This window comes from Leptonychotes weddellii, chromosome 1, assembly GCF_054177405.1.
Source record: "Leptonychotes weddellii isolate Sample4059 chromosome 1, ASM5417740v2, whole genome shotgun sequence".
NCBI classification, from domain to species: domain Eukaryota; kingdom Metazoa; phylum Chordata; class Mammalia; order Carnivora; family Phocidae; genus Leptonychotes; species Leptonychotes weddellii.
Genome location: NC_138369.1, coordinates 80,382,381 through 80,397,749, shown reverse-complemented (window position 1 = coordinate 80,397,749; position 15,369 = coordinate 80,382,381). Strand labels below are relative to the sequence as shown.

At 37.0% G+C, this 15,369-nt stretch overlaps 1 protein-coding gene across 1 annotated transcript in view; it reads right to left on the bottom strand.

Moving 5' to 3' along the window:
* LOC145715845 (SH2/SH3 adapter protein NCK1-like) overlaps window positions 1–15,369 on the bottom strand; it is a 73,553-nt gene that overhangs the window by 39,894 nt on the left and 18,290 nt on the right. The gene's annotated exons all lie outside the window — the stretch shown is intronic.

Sequence of the window (15,369 nt, the reverse complement as noted above, 5' to 3'; positions counted from 1 at the left end):
TATTTATCAAAGTAATACATGAATGTAGTTTAAAATGTCAAGTAATGCTATAAGGCCTATAACAAAAGTAACAGTCCTTTGTTCTCCTCCCGCTTTTTCTTCCTGCTTGTCTCAAGAAGTAATCACTTTCAACTTTTTAAGCTATTGCTTCTGGAACAGCTCAAAAAAGTTTAAAGTGATTACTTCTTGAGGCAAGGGGGTAGAAAAAGGAGAGCAAAGGACTGCTGTTTTTGTTACTAGGCCTTTTAGCACTATTTGAAACTTTAATCTACATTCATATATTACTTTGATAATTTAAAAAATTAATTTAGAAAACCTCACTGATCCCTTAAAAATCAAAATTAAATCAAAATGTTAAATAGCTAGCTGACTTTTAAGCTGTACCAGTATCTATTTTCTCTTCTTTTCATAATAGTGTCTCAACTTCGTTCTCAAAAACTATCCTCTCCATCCCCACCCCCAATTCTATTTTGACATTCTTTAAGTGGAGTTCCAAGACCTCAGGGGTACTATATGCAATTCATACATGGCCAATCAGAATATTAAATTCCCTTAATTCCTGAGACTAGTGACAAATGGGCTTAAAACTCAAGTTGTTCATTCAGAAAGACTCCTGGGATGTATACAGGGGTTACTGGTAAGATACTCTCTCTTTTCCCAACAGACTTAAACCTGAAAGCAGAGTAAATGTCACCATATAGAACCTGACAATGAAGGAGAGAGGTGCACAGAGATTAGATTCCATTTTTTAAGCCTCCAAATCTAATTATTCCTCAACCTAGAACCTATCTCTGGATATTTCATTTCATAAGCCAAAATTACTTTTCTGTTAAAACAAACAAATAGGGCCAATATATGATAACAGGTACCTGAACAGACTATCAAATTTATTTTTTTGAAGTTTATTTAAGTAAGCTCTTTATTTAAGTAAGCTCCAACTCACAATCCTGAGATCAAGAGTTGCATGCTCTTCCAACTGAGTCAGCCAGGTGCCCCTAGAGTATCAAATTTAAAAGAAAAAAGAAAACTGTGTAAGGAAGATTTCAGACAGGGGCGCCTGGGTGGCTCAGTCGGTTAGGCGTCTGCCATCGGCTCAGGTCATGACCCCAGGGTCCTGGGATCAAGCCCTGCATCGGGTTCCCTGCTCAGCGGGAAGCCTGCTTCTCCCTCTCCCTCTGCTATTCGCCCTGCTTGTGTATTCTCGCTCTCTCACTCTGTCAAATAAATAAATAAAATCTAAAAAAAAAAAGACTTCAGACATAAGAAAAATGCAAAAACAAGAATAAAAAAAATGATGGAGATTAAGGAAGCCCAAATACTAGCAAGTATAAATATTCCCAAATTTAACAACTGTGCGTGTGTGTGTGTGTGTGTGTGTAAACACTCTGGAACAGGTTTAATGTAAGCTGATACTGAACACTATGTGGAGCTTATAAACAACCAAATAACTGATTTTACCAAGCTTTCAACTTGTTTATTATTCATCTTTGGGCCCTACTATGTGCGAGGCACAGTATGAGCTATCCAGCTTACAAAGCTAAATCTTACCCCTAACCCTCATAAACAAACATGTCCTTTACTTAAGGGGAATGGAGCTCAACTAGGTGACTGAACCCTCAAAAACAAAATGGAATTCAGAAACTAGAGAAAAAGGCCATGACAGTAAAAGCAGAAGATTTGTGTTAATCTCTTAGGTCTTTGTTACTATTACCTCTAAAGTGTTTCCATATTTGGCTGTGTGAGCTATAAAAGAGAAGGAATGAGAGGTATGTCTAGATTCTCTAACTAGCCAGCCAAGTTGAAAGAACCCCCAAGGGGTTGTGGATGAAAACAGCTTTAAAAGCACAGAGGAAACTACAGCCTCTGAGATCTGATTGAAGGAAAAAAAGGAGTACAGGAACCAATCCAGGCCTGAAGACAGAACACCCCACACTGTTCTCACAAAACATGAGGTAATGCTCCACAGGTACTTGCAAACCGTTAGATTACCACATACCGAGGGCTAGGTCTTAAGGGATAATTCTCTTCTACATCACTCCATCTGGCTTCCTCAGGCTATCCTTAATCTGCAGGGCTGGGAGGTGTCTCCTAGGATTATTTGACATTTTAAACCATGTTCAAATATTACTCTGATAAATAAGGATCTTGCAAGTGCAGGGTCTGCATCTAAGAGTGACTGCCTCCTTCAATTTTGTACCCTAGGCAACTTGCTTGCCTCACTCTAGTCCCAGCCTCGCTTCACTGTTCCTATAAATAAAATATGCTTAACAAACTGGGGTTGCCATTAAACTGCCTTGCCATTAACTATGAGTCAGGGAATGTCATATTAACTGAAACTCCATTTTCTTATTTGTAAAATAAGAGAACTGAATCAGATTATATCAAAAAAGTCTCTTGAGTTATATCAAAACTACAATCAATATCAAAACTATCTCCTTAAATTATCTGGACTTTGTACTGTGTTTCCTAATTTTTTCATCATCTTAATCCTTTGGTATTCCAGTCCTTACTCTTTAATAGACTCTAATTACTGTATTTCTTTAAAGTGTTGCTCCAAGTTGTACATATTTCCAAAAGAAAACACACAGCACAGGGGACAGTGGAACTATCATTTCCCCATGCTGTACAGTATAAATAGGGTTCAGATTATATCATCACATTTAGCAACCATATTCTCCTAACATACATACACTAAACTTGTGGTAACCTGAACTCTCAGACATATTTAATATGCGATTAATCATGACATTTGAGTATTTTTCACATTAACTGCTGTGCTTAAATCTATTTCCCCCTCATGCCCTCCATGTTATTGTACTTCCTGTTACCTTTTGGCTTATGCATGCAACAGGACCTATGAGTTACAGGGACCCAGTACACTATTACTTATAATTCCTAGGTGTGAAAATGCTTTCTAAAGTACTGTACTCATCTACCCCATAGGCACTTCACACTTAACTACATTTCCCTTTGGAGCTTCTGCGTTTTATAATTTGGTGAACAGTACCACCATTATAATCCAGCTATCTGGATTAATGAACCCCAACTCAGTCAATCCCCGCATTTCAAGTCATGTCTTTTTACCTCCTTCACAGGACTCAAATGAATCCATGTATCTCCACACTCACTACCACTACCTTAGTAGTAACGAAAGCAATTGCCTCCTTAAGGGGTCTGTCTCTCCATTTCCATTCTCACACTCTTCCAGTTGGAAGCATTTAGTTTTCTTCTTAGGGGAAAAAAAAGAGGATCAGAAACAAGAATCCCTCCTTTAAGTGTCTGCTATCTAAACTTGAAGGTCTCAAATGTATTTGCTTTGAGGTATAATCTGGAAAACAAGGGGAAAAAGATTAAGAACTCTTTGAAACTATAATGAAACTTTCTTTTGTAAAGTTATGAGAAGATTCTGGGAAGATGGTGGAGTAGGAAGCACCAAGAATATGTCTCCCCACCTAGACAACAATGTACTAGCAGAATCTGTCTGATTTAATGATTTTAGAACTCTGGAGTCTACTCCAAGGCTTGAAACTTCCAGAGGAAGTTATGGGCTGTAAATTTTGGTTAATTTCAGCTCTTAGCTCAGCAATGGCTACACATCTTCCACCCCCAGGCACATATCAGGTAGTTGTGCATTAGTTCGAAGAGCAGCTTGCAGGGAACTAAGGTGAGCAGTAAGGATCCTGTCATCCAAATATCAGGGATCTATGTTCTGACAGCTGCATGATGCGTCTGATCACTGAGGTGCTGACAAAGAGGCAGTCACTGATGTGTCTGTGTGCACACACATACACACACACACACACCCCAATTATGTAAGCCCTTCTCCCTCAGGCTGAGGGAAATCTAAAGGGCTGGTGCCTTTTTTAACTTTCTCCTTTCAGGAGCTAGACAATAAAGAACTAGTATTAGGGGAATTAAGAAAATCACCACACATATCCAGAAAAAGGCACAAGTTCTGTGAAGATCTGAGGAAAGTTTAAGTTTATACCTCAAAGTGATTCCTGGCACAGAGACCGCCTACGACAATAAAAACAAAACCCCAGCAAAACCTGGGGAAGAGAGACAATCTGATTTTCAGATATAATTTCAGATATATATTTCAGACATAATACTAGATATAATTTCAGATATAATTTCAGATATATATTTCAAACATAATACTAGATTCAAGCATCCAGTTTTCCACACACACACACACACACGGGATTCAAAGAAACAGGAACATTCCCATTCAAAGGGAAAAACCAACAGTAACTATCCTGGAGAAAGACCAGCTAACAAACCCACTAAACAAAGACTTTAAACAAACATCTTAAAGATACTCTTTGGTTAAAGAAAGATGTGGAGAAAATAAAGAAAATGATCTAAAGAAATAGAAAACCTAAGAAATTCTCCACCTGAAAGGTACAATTACAAAAATGAAAAATTCACCAAAGGGATTTAAAGGCAGATTTGAACAGGTGAAAGAACGAATCAGAGCATGGAGACACGGAGAAAATGACTTAAGAAAAGTAAACAGAGAATAAAGAATCTGTGGGATACCAGGAAAAGAACCAACAGATTGTTGTGGGAGTATGAGAAGAAAAAGAGGGAGACTAAAAGGCCAAAAAGATTATTTGAAGAAACCATGGCTGAAAATGTCCCAAATTTGATGAAGTACATGCATTTAAACATCCAAGAAGCTAGGGGTGCCTGGCTGGCAAGGTCAGTGGAGCATGAGACTCTAGATTTCCGGGCTGTGAGCTTGAGCCCCACGTTCAGTGTGGAGATTACTGAAAAAAATAAAATTTTTAAAAAAACAAACAAAACATCCCAGAAGCTCAACAAACTCAAAGTAGGATAAACTCAGAGATCTATACTGAGATACACTATGAATGAAAATACTGAAAGACAGAGAATCTTTTTTTTTTTAAAGATTTTATTTATTTATTTGAGAGAGAGAATGACATAGAGATAGCATGAGAGGGGGGAGGATCAGAGGGAGAAGCAGACTCCCTGCTGAGCAGAGAGCCTGATGTGGGACTCGATCCCGGGACTCCAGGATCATGACCTGAGCCGAAGGCAGTCGCTTAACCAACTGAGCCACCCAGGCGCCCAACAAAGAGAGAATCTTGAAAGCAACAAGAGTGAAGTGAATCATTACACAAAAGGGATCCTCAGTAAGATCATCAAGAAATTTCTCATCAGAAACTTTGGAGGATAGAAGACAGTCTGGGTGACCCTTGAACAACTCAGGGATTGGGGCCCTGACCCCTGCATAGTCAAAAACTTCTGACTCCCCCAAAATTTAACAACTAATAATTTACTGCTGACCAGAAGCCTCATTGATAACATAACAGTTAACACTATTTTGTATATTACATGTATTATATACTGTATTCTTAAAGCAAACTAGATGAAAAAAAATGTTATTAAAAAAATCTAAGGGGGGGCACCTGGGTACCTCAGTCTGTTAAACGTCCGACTCTTGATTTTGTCTTAGGTCATTATGTCAGGGTTGTAAGGTCGAACCCTGTGTCGGGCTCCATGGCCAGGTTATGATTCTCTCTCTCCCTCTGCTCTTCCCCCACTTTTTCCTTCTTTAAAAAAAAAAAAAAAATTCATAAGAGAAAATACATTTACAGTACTGTACTATAAAATATCTGCATATAAGTTGACCCACATGGTTCAAAACCATGCTGTTCGAGGGTCAACTGTAGGTTGACATATTCAAAATACTGAAAGAAAAACTGTCAACTAAAATCCAGTGTTCAACAAAACTGTCCTTCAAAAGTGAGGGAAGAAATTAGGATATTCCCAGATAAACAAAAGCAAAGCAAGTCTGTTACTATTAGACCCGCCCTGCAAAAAATGTAAAGGAAGTACTTCCTGAGTTGAAATGAAAGGATACTAGACAATAATTCGAAGTCATATTAAGAAATACAGATCTCAATAAAGGTAAATATATGAGCAATTATAGAAGATGGAATTACTGAAAATTCAGTTTGTAACTCTATTTTTTGTTTTCTCTATGACTTAAGACACTAATAACTTTTAAAAACACTTATTAGTCTAAAGGTACTATTATTGTAACTTTGGTTTATAACTCTACATTTTGCTTTCTACACAATGCATTAAAAAAAACAATTATTGGGTGGCCTGGGTGGCTCAGTCAGTTGAGCATCTGACTCTTGATTTTGGCTCAGGTCATGATCTCAGGGCTGTGAGATCAAGCCCCGCGTCAGGCTTCGTGCTCGGCGCAGAGTCTACTTGTCCCTCTCCCTCTGCTCACCCCCCACCCCTGCTTGCACATGCACACTCTCTCTCTCTCAAATAAATAATTAAATAAATAAAATCTTTTAAAAAACCATACAATTATTAGTCTATGTGTTTGGACACCTAAATGTTTAAAGATGTATTTCTGTGACATCAATAACTGAAAGAGGGTGAGAATGGAGCTGTATAGGAGCAAAGTTTTTCTGTTATCTAAATTAAGCTGGTGTAAATTCAGCAAAAGTAGCAGGATATAAAATCACACAAAAATTAGTTGCATTTCTAACACTAACAATGTTGGTAAACACTGTCAATGAATAATCTGAAAAGGAAATTAATTAAACTACTTGACCATTTACAAAAGCACCAGAAAGGATAAAATACTTAGGAATAACCTTAATTAAGGAAGGGAAAGATCTGTACAATGAAAACTACAAAGCACTGCTGAAACAAATTAAAGAAGACCTAAGTATACAATACCAAGAGTGAACCATAATGTAAACTATGGACTTTGGGTATTATGATGTGTTAACATAGGTTCATCAATTGTAACAAACGTACCACTCTGGTGGGGAATGTTGATAATGGAAGAAGCTATGCATGTAAGGGGTAGGGAGTATCTGGGAAATCTCTATCTTCCCCTCAATGTTGCTGTGAAACTAAAACTGATCTAAAAACAAACCTCAATTAAAAAAAAAAAGGAAAGAAAAGACATAACTAAATGGAAAAACATCCCATGTTCATAGATTGGAAGACTTAAAATTGTTAGGATGTTAAGACGTCAATACTATCTAAAGCAATCTACAGATTCAATACAATCCCTAAATTTACAAGAAAAACATTAATCTTCAACCACCACATGAGTCTCTAATTTAGTTATATTAAAAACTGACAGATCAAGAAGTCAAAACATCAATAAGGATATAGAATACTTGACCAGCAAAATTAGTAAGTTTAATCTGACAGTTACATAGAGAACCTTCCAACAAACAAACAAAAAAAGGATATAATTATTTTCAAGTACACTTGGAACATTTTCAAAAACTGATAATGACAAAGAAAGACACAAAATAATTTCAAACAACTTATACCTAGGACTGCACTCTCTGCCCATAATGTTGAAATCACCAATAAAACATTTTTAAATGTTTAGAAACTTAAAAACAGACTCCTAAACAAACAAAAAGAAAATCACAATAGAAATCATAAAGAAGTGAGTGACAATAAAAGTACAACACTATCTAAATGTGGAGTTCAGCTCAAATAATAGCCTCGTTGCATTTGTAACTAAACATTAAGAATGAATATGCTTAACACATTTTTTAAAGATTTATTTATCTGAGATGGAGACAGCAAGCACATATGCAAGCGAGGGGGGCAGCAGAGGAAGAAGGAGACAGAGAATCTCAAGCAGACTCCCCACAAAGCCCGACGTAGGGCTTGACCTCACGGCCCCGAGATCATGACCTGAGCCGAAATCAAGAGTTGGACCTTTAACTGACTGAGCCACCCAGGCACCCCTTAATTAACACTTTTAATCAAGAAACTTGAAAAAAGCAACAAAGTTAACCAAAAGAAAGCATAAGTGTATTAATCATGTTTTTAAATTTTTTCTATATTTATGATGGTCTGACATGGCAGGGCCCTTTGAACCCAAAGAGCAACTGTCCTTCCCAAGGTTACCTAATTCCTAGAGAGAGAAAAACAACTTGCCTGAGAACACATCTCTGATACACAATCAACCTATCCAAAGCCTATACCCCCTAACCAACATCTCCTTTCAAAAAAATTCTCACATACCAAACCGGTATGCCCACTAACTCATCCTGCGGCCAGGTACTAGAAAACTAAAGATCACCCGTATCACCCAGAACTATAAATTATTCAAACTATCCAAACCTCAACTTGCTCAGGCTTGCCTGTCCTTCCGCAATTCCTTCCCACTTAACCATAATCAAAGCTCTGGACATGCTTTTCCCTTGCTCCTTCTGCTTCCTCACCAACCCTGGTGCTTCCCCCCCAAGGCAACTGTAAGTAAAACCTTTCTCCTTCTGACAGTCATTCCCATTCTGTGTGTCTTACTCTCCCTAATTAAAACAAATCCTGGATATATTTCAAGACAATAAGGGAAATAAAGAACCGAAATTAATAAAATCGGAAAAATCAGAAAAAAAAAAATCCCAGAGAAGGGAAGAAGAGTTTCTCAAACCTAGAAATCAAAAATTAACTATAAAGGAAAAAAACTAATATGGAAAAGGTTAACAAATGAGTACATTAAATCCTCTTCTTTCCTTGAATTAAGTTATGAGATGTAATCTATACGTAACTGATTTTAAGTGTAGAGTTTAATGAGTCTTGGCAAATGTATAAAATTGTGTAACCTATACCACAATCAAGCTCTAAAACACTTTTTATCACCCCAAAAAGTTCCCTTGTGCCCCTTTACAGCCAATTCCCTCCCCACTGGCAATTACTGATGAGCTTTCTGTCACTATAGTTTGCCTTTTCTTGAATTCCTTATAAATGAAATATTAGCTGACCATATTAAAATTTAAAACTCCTGTTCATCAGATTCCCCATTATCAAAAACATCAACTTACTTTTGAAAAATGTAATTAAAAAGTCTTACTAAAATTGACTGATTTCTGGGGCGCCTGTGTGGCTCAGTTGGTTAAGCAACTGCCTTCGGCTCAGGTCATGATCCTGGAGTCCCGGGATCGAGTCCTGCATCGGGCTTCCTGCTCGGTGAGGAGCCTGCTTCTCCCTCTGATCCTCCCCCCTCTCATGTACTCTCTCTCATTCTCGCTCTCTCAAATGAATAAATAAATCTTTAAAAAAATAAAAATAAAAATAAAAAAATAAAATAAAATTGACTGATTTCTAGCAGGATTAGGATCATTACAGAATACCAATAGCAACTTATCAGACATAGAGCTGAACAGGTGGCATGATGGGAATGGGACTCTTGCATTCTGAAAGGCAGCAGAATTTACACTCACTTAAATGGGACTGCATTCTCTGTCCAAAGTGTCCCTCAACATTCATAGTATCTCTCTGCCCAGCACCATCATCCAACAGCTTCAAAATGCTTACCAAAATCCATCACGACATCACCCCAAACCAAAAGATCTATTTAGTGGTGAAGTATTTGATCATGGCATCCACTGGTCCTACACATATCACATCACCAGGAAACTGACTAAAAGAATGATGGAATGTTATCCTAAAAGTTCAGCTAAACAGTCACCTTATTGGTCCCCTAGGATGCAGTATATGCACTGAAACAATGGCTATGGTGTTATATCCCTAATATCTAGAATGCATGAGTCCAGAAACCAAGGCACAGAAGTTAGACTGACTCTTCACCATCAATCCCAGTAACTCACTTGTGGAATGTGGGTTACTCATTCCAATGATTTAAAACCTCTCCTGTATTAGAGGTCCTGAAGGTAATGCTTCCACCAGAAGACACACCGATGGTTCCACTGAGCCTGAAAGGTATGACCACTACTTGGTCACTTTGGGTTCCTCATGCTGACAGACAAGCAAGCATAAGGGAAATCTAGAATGGGTGGTGAAAGAAGGAAATGATTAATATTTATTCCTGCTTCAATACCAGTTGCAGCAGCAGGCAGCACTAGTTTGCACCTTAACCCTGTTAAGAGCCTGCAGTGACTCAATGATGGATTAGAATTAATGCAGGGTCCAAGCAGATCTGAGCAGAGCAAGAAGTAGATTTGTGGTAACTTGCTAAATAGCAGTAGGAAGCTAATACAGATAGAATCAAAGAAGAGGCCAACAGCAAGAGGTAGATTCTATCAGAAATCTCTTAAATTTCATCTTCATGCTGTCCACCTGTCCTTTGATGCTAGCTGTAACAGTAGTTTCCTACTGCTGGGTAACAAATTGCCACATATTTAATGGTTTAGAACAACACAAATCTGTTATCTTAAAGTTCTAGAGATAAGAATTTCAAAACAGGCTTTACAGAACTAAAATCAAAGCCTGCATTCCTTCAGGAGCTGTAGGGGAAAATCCATTTCTTATCTATTCCAACCTCTAGAGGCTGCCTGTATTCCTTGGCCCCGTGCCACATCATGACTTCTGCTTCCATTATCACATTTCCTTCTTGGACTGACATTCCTGCCTACCTCTTATTTAAAAAAAGAAGCTCTTTGTGATTACACTGGACCCACCCAGATAACCCAAGAAAATCTCACTATCTACAAAATCCCTTTTGTGATGCAAGGTAACATATTAACAGGTTTAGAGGATTAGGATCTTTGAGAGACCATTATTCTGACCCCCACACTTGTCATAAGCTAAAGCTATTGCTTCCGGGTAAGTTTTGACTTATTTCCCAGGCCGAATTCACTGTGATTCATTTGCTTTCTGCCCTGTGCTTTTCTGAGGCCATGAAGTAAGACACCACAGGGAACCAACGCACTTGTCTGGCTCTTATGTGGAGTCCTAAAGTTTAAAGTGAAGGTGAAAGAATTTACATGCCACTAGGGCAATGTGAACTGATGGAGAACAAGAGCAGACAACAGTTTCTCCTGTCCATCCATAAGCAGACAATTGGAGGAGCATCTAGATCCTCAGAAGTTCCCACTAGGATGGAGCCCTAGTTGCCATAGCAGTGAGTAACTCAATAATATATTCTTGTACTGGCTTTTCTTCTTTTCCTGTTTCCCATTTACTCTGGCCCCTTATTCTTATTTCCTAGGATCACCTGCCAAATAAATTACCTACACACAACTCCTTGCTTTTAGACTAATTTAGGGTAGATGTTGGGGAGGAGACATAGTTAACACAGATAAAGAGTTTTAGACACATAAATGAGAACACGATGATTTAATAAAGTGAAAGCTACATTCAGAGTAGGGTATCTAGTGTTGACAATGTCACTCTATAACTGGGTCAAATCTCTTCCTCAAATTTTATTTATCAACTGAAAAATGAATGGCTTAACTTCCATGATTATAGTTCCTTTCATCTCAAATCTCTTATGACACAATGAACAGTATTAAGAATTGGTGCAAGAGGACTGGAGAAAGACAGAGTTGTGAGATTATCACCAAAGAGGCCTGCCAAGGAAATTTTTCAAATAAGTCAGTCAGAAGGTAATGTGGTCTAGATTCAAAAAGCAATAGAGAAACCAGAACACTCATACACTGTTGGTGGAATGTAAAATGATAGAGCCACTTTGGAAAACAGTTCAGCAGTTCTTGAAAGGCGAAACATAAGTTACCCTATAGCCCAGGAATTCCACTCCTAGTTATACGACCAAAATAAATGAAAACATATATTCACATAAAAACTTATAAAATGAAGTTGACCCTTACCTTACACTATATCCAAAAATAACTTAAAATGCATCAAAGACCCAAATAAGCTACAATCATAAAACAGAAGAAAATGAGGCAAAAGCATCACAACATTGGATTTGGCAATAATTTCTTGGATCCGACTACAAAAGCACAGGCAACAGAAGAAAAAAACAGATAAACTGGACATCATCAAAACTAAACTCTTTTGTGCATCAAAAGACACTATCATGGAATGGGAAATAATATTTGCAAGTCATATAACTGATGGGGGATTGATATCCAGAATATATAAAGAACTCTTACAACTCAACAACAAAAAAAACCAAACAATCCAGTTAAAAAATAGACAAAGGACCTGAACAGACATTTCTCCAAGGAAGATACACAAATGACCAATAAGCACAAAAAAAGATGTTCAACATCACTAATTATTTAAAAAATGCAAATCAAAACCACAATGAGATAACACCTCACACACAATAGGACAGCTATTATCAACTATTGTCAACTATTATCAAAACACAGAAAATAAGTATTAGAAGACATGGGGAAATTAGAACCCTTGTGTATTGCTGGTAGGAATGTAAAATGGTGCAGCCACTGTGGAAAACAGTTTAGCCTTTCCCCAAAAAATAAAAAGAATTATCATATGATCCAGCCAAAAAAAAAAAAAAATGAAAGCAAGGTCTTGAATAGGTATTTACACACCCATATTCAGAACACCATTATTCACAACAGCGAAAAAGCAGAAGCAACCAAGCGTCCACCAACAGATGTGTGGGTAAATAAAATGTGATATATACGATCAGTGGGATGTTACCAGCCTTTAAAAAGAAGGAAATTTTGACATGTTACAACATGTGTATGTCTGTGAAGACATTACATTAAGTTAAATAAGCCAATTAATAAAGGACAAATATTGTATGACTCTATTTATGTAGGGTTCCTAGAGTAGTCAAATATACAGAGACTGAAAACAGAATGGTGGTTGCCAGGGAGACTGGAGGAATGAAATAGGAACTTAGTGTTTAATGGATAGAGTTTCACTGAGGAAGATGAAAAAGTTCTGGAAATATATGGTGGTGATGGTTGCACATCAGTGTGAATGTACTTAAAGCCACAGAACTATACACTTTAAAAAGGTTAAAACGGTTAATTTTATGTTATGTATATTCTACCACAATAATAAAAAAAACCATAAATGTTCATATCAGTATTAGTCTTAATAGTCAAAAGGGAGAACCCAACCCAAATGTTCATCAAATGATGAATGAATAAATAAAATGTGGTATATCCATACAATGGAATATTATTCAGCAATAACAAGGAATGAAGTATTGATGCATGCTTTCACATAGATGAACCTTAAAAACATACGGTAAGGGATAGAAGCCAGTCACAAAGGACCACATATTGTAGGATTCCATTTACGTAAAATGTCCAGAATGAGCAAACCCACAGAGACAGAAAATAGATTAATGGTTGCCTAGGGCTGGGAATAGGAGAGGCTAGAGGGTGATGACTAACAGGAAGGGGATTTCTTTAGGGGGTGATGTAAATGTCCTAAACAGTGATGACGGTTGCAAAACTCTGAAAATACTAAAAGGCACCGAATCATATACTTTAAATGGGTGAATTGTATAGTATGTGAAATATAACTAAATACAGCTTTTTTTTTTTCCTTTAAGCCAACAAGCCAAGTGACTGAATGGAATTGTAAAATAAAGCAAAGGGATGAAGAAAAGGTAACTATGAGAGGATAGAAACACCAGTTTAAATTCTTGCTCTGAAAAAAATATATAAATTCTTGCTCTGCCATTTATTATCTGTGCAACACTGAGCAAGGTATTTAACCTTTCTGTGCTTTAGTAACACCTACCTACAGGGTGGCTAAGAAAATTAAACAAAATAATACATAAAACACTTCCCACCCTTACCCTCCTACCTAATGCTAAAAATTCCACCACCAGCTGTATGGATATAAATTCAGTGATAATTATATCTGAATTTTACAATCAGGAATTTATGTTTCTCCCAGGTAGCAAATAACCTAAAAGTCACAAATTATATGCTACTGACAAAGCAATTTATTTTAATTTTAATTCCAGTACAGTTAACATACAGTGTAATATTAGTTTCAGGTATACAATATAGTGATTCAACAATTCCATGCATCACCCAGTGCTCATCACTACAAGTGTACTCCTTAATCCCCAACAACTATTTCACCCGTCTCCCCCCCACCCCCCCTCTGGTAAACATCAATTTGTTCTCAAGAGTGAGGAGTCTATTTCTTGGCTTGTCTGTTTTTTTTTCCCTTGCTGGTTTATTTTGTTTCTTAAATTCCACATGTAAGTGAAATCATATGGTATTTGTCTTTCTCTTTTTTTCACTTAGCATTATACTCTCTAGCTCCATCGATGTTACTGCGAATGGCAAGATTTCCCTCTTTTTTATGGCTGGATAATATTCCACTGTATATATATATACCACATCTTCTTTATCCATTTATCTATCGATGGACATTTGGGTGACAAAGCAATTTTCAACTGTTAATTCACTGCCAGCTGAAACCTGATACAAGGGAAAGATAAACTTAAGTAGCTCTTTTCACCAATTATCTCTCAACTTCTTTTTCTCTCCCCTTGCGTCTTCTTTCCTTACCTACCTGCCTTTTTACCTTATCCTTTATTCCAAAGTTATATTCTTACTTAGACTGCTAATGATCATGAGAAAGGCAGCAATAACTTATTTTTTCCATTATAATAGATGTTTAGGAAAAAAATTATCATACAAGATACGAACCGCTACCAAACTCTACTCAGCTAACCCACCAAAGTTCCGTAAACAAAAAGATGAGCAAACTTTAAAAGATGAGAATAAAAAGGAATGCAACAAGCTCCCACTTTCCCTTGTGTAAATGACTCTCATACCTGTTTACCTGGAGATAGAAGCCTGTGGCAACTGGAATTTCTCCATACTACCCAAAACCAAGTTCCACTACCAAAAAAAAGATTCTTTAAGTTGGTGTTAATGCAATTTGACATATTAAACTATGCTTCCAATTTAAATATATTCTCATTTCATTTCAATGTTAAATAATAATTTACTCAAACTATTTTAAAGGACAATGACTTTCAAAAGGGCACGTGCATTATAAATGCTTCCGGAATAAGATTCAGTAGGATATGGTTAAGCAGCATAAACAGATGAACTGCCATTGTTTTGCTATGATTCTGCATACTTTCAGATCAGAAAATTCCTACTAAAAACACTTCAATAAAAATTCATAAATGTTCTCTCTATATAAGCTTTTAGTACAATTCTAACTTACTGTAACATTTAAAAAGAACATACCTCTAAAGAAAGTTGCTACGGAAGCCCAGAAGCCTTTTCTCCAACTACAAACTTAATACCTCCTTAATCCCTAACTGTATTGTCTCATTGCATTTCACTTCAGAAGTGTTTACGGGACACAGTACAATAAGTATGTTAAATGCTTTTAATATAATATGTTAATAATTCTCACAACAATCTTACAAAGCAGATATTAATATCCCCATTTTATAACCTCCATGAAAGATAACACTTCAGAACCTTCAAATACATATCACAAGGAATAGCCATACTAGAAGCAGCCAAGCTAACCATCCCTCTTTCCTAAAATTCTTTCTGGTTTCCTTAACCTATACTCAACAGGTTCACTTCCTTCTTCTCCACCCACTCCTCCTGGTCTCCATTTGTGGCTCCTCTTTTTTCTCCCCTTAAGTCATCTGTTCTTCTCAAT